This window comes from Babylonia areolata, chromosome 10 (genome assembly GCF_041734735.1).
Source record: "Babylonia areolata isolate BAREFJ2019XMU chromosome 10, ASM4173473v1, whole genome shotgun sequence".
In the NCBI taxonomy this organism is placed as follows: domain Eukaryota; kingdom Metazoa; phylum Mollusca; class Gastropoda; order Neogastropoda; family Buccinidae; genus Babylonia; species Babylonia areolata.
Window position 1 is genome coordinate 31,938,289 of NC_134885.1, and position 2,500 is coordinate 31,940,788.

Below are 2,500 nucleotides of genomic sequence, written 5' to 3' on the forward strand. Positions count from 1 at the left end.
CATTCCTGTATCTCTGTGTCTCTCTGTGTTTCTGTCTCTCTATGTTTCTGTCTCTCTGTGTTTCTGTCTCAGCCCCTCTTTCTCTCTCTTTCTGTCTACCCGTCTCTCTCTGTCTCTGTCTCTGTCTCTGTCTCTGTCTCTCTCTCTCTCTCTCTCTCTCTCTCTCTCTGTCTCCCTCTCCTCTATCTCTCTCTATTACTGTCTCTGCCTCTCTCCCTCTGTGTGTGTGTGTGTGTGTGTGTGTGTGTGTGGGTGTTTGCGTACGTGTGTGCGTGCGTGTGTGTGTATGTGTGGTGTGTGTGTGCGTGTGTGTGTGTCTGTGTCTGTGTCTGTGCATCTGTGTGTGTGTGTGTGTGTGTGTGTGTGTCTGTATCTGTGTCTGTGTGTGGGGGGGGGGGGGGGGTCACTGTCTCTGTTTCCGAGACTCATCTCACCAATGTAGAGTCACCAAGAGGCCACACGCCAGAGGAGACACCGCCCTGCATTCCTATGACGTTTGTTCAGGAGCCAGCTGCATTGCTCGGACGGAAGAGTCTAGTATGGTCGTAACCCTCTTAGTAACTGTGTGTAGTATGGAACTGACCAATGGCGTAGTTCGGTCAACATAGGCATTTATTTAGTGATGTGAAACTGTCAAAAAGTTAGAACTGAACCAAGCAATGCAATTGGGTCCAGGGGTTCGAGGCCCTGTTCCGGTGTTACGTTGTGTTGTGTCTTTTGAGGGGACTGAAGGCACTTCACCCCTGCGATGTTTTCCTCAACTCCACCCAGGGTGTGAATGGGTACCTTCACTCCCTTCGGTTGGGAAAGAGTTAAAACAGCGGAAGGAGAGAATTTGGCCCCGTCTTCCTATACCGAGTCCTAGACACAGTAGATATAAACTGAATGTCACGGGTGAGGTATATATATACTGCCACCTTTATACGTCTTCTTCTTCTTCCTTTCTTTTAAACTTTAGTCAGTCCATCTAAGATGAATATATCTGTCTTTTTATTTTCATATAAAAACAAACAAACAAAGAACAGTGTTACGTCAAACGATCGTTATCTTCTAAGCAATTCATGTAAAAGAAATATAGACAATAATGTGAAACATCATCAAGCGCCTGGATATCATATAATTATGTATGAATACACAATTATCACAGCTGAAAATAATGATTTCCGTACAACCACCTTAAAACAAACAAACAAACAAATAAACAACAACAGCAACAAAAACCCCTCTGCGTAGGAGCATCACAATACATGCTATATGAAACATGCCCAAGAAAGAAAAATGGATATGCAAGCTCAGAAGGACACATTGACTCAACTACTTGGTATCATTCACATCTAAAGTCACAATAAATGCTGACCACAGATCTGTACATCACACACACGCATATATATATATATATATATATATATATATATATATATATAGAGAGAGAGAGAGAGAGAGAGAGAGAGAGAGAGAGAGAGAATTATGATGACATATATATGTATATGTATATCTAATCATTTATTCATATACTCGACATATATCTCTTCTCCTTGCTCACACCTGCCCCATGTTCACACACACACACACACACACACACACACACACACACACACACACACACACACACACACACACACACACACAGGCATGTACGTATAAGACGCAATGCATCCCAATAACATCAAGCAGATTCTTGATGCCAGTCTAGCTGATTGCTTAGAATACACTGTGACGATCAAGTGATTGATTTGATCTGACCAATTTGAATTCACATTGTCAGTCCTCGATCTCTCCAAGTGTAATCTTAACACACACACACACACACACACACACACACACACACACACACACACACACACACACACACACACACACACACACACACACACACTCAAAGAATAGACTCCACGCCCAAACACCACCACCACCACCATCACCCTCAAAATAAAAAGAACAACAAAACCCTCAACTATATTCTATCATGCCAAACTAGAATGAGAACGCACTCTAATGCATCTGTTTGTTTCAAAATAACTTTCGGGTGTATTTTTAATCATTGATTTCAGAAAGGCATTTGATGCCGATGATCGGCATTGTGTATAAGTTCTATAAACAGAGGGTTTTGAACTTATGTGTGAATATGGAGAGTTCCTTTTCCTTTAAGATTATATAAGTCGACATCTAAATTAATCAATGCCAAGAGCAGCTTAGATCAATTTGTGGATGTAGGCAGGGTTATCTTGAATCGCCTTCTTTCTTTCTAAAATTCAGGGATATTGGCTGTTATTATGCTACTGCTGTTATATCAACTGCTACTAATACTACTACGAATCAAACTACTATTGCTGCTGCTGCTACTACTACTACTACTACTGCTGCTACTACAATTGCAACAAGAACTACTCTTCTACTACAATTACTGCTACTGCTGCTGTTGCTGCTGCTGCTATTCCTTTTATCTACTAGTGTTGGCACTATTCCTTTTAAGCCATTTATTCATTTATTTTAACAGAAA

At 41.3% G+C, this 2,500-nt stretch overlaps 1 protein-coding gene across 2 annotated transcripts in view; it reads right to left on the minus strand.

Annotated features, from left to right (window-relative positions):
• LOC143286948 (transgelin-3-like) overlaps positions 1 to 2,500 on the minus strand; it is a 35,754-nt gene that overhangs the window by 22,722 nt on the left and 10,532 nt on the right. The window lies entirely within an intron of this gene.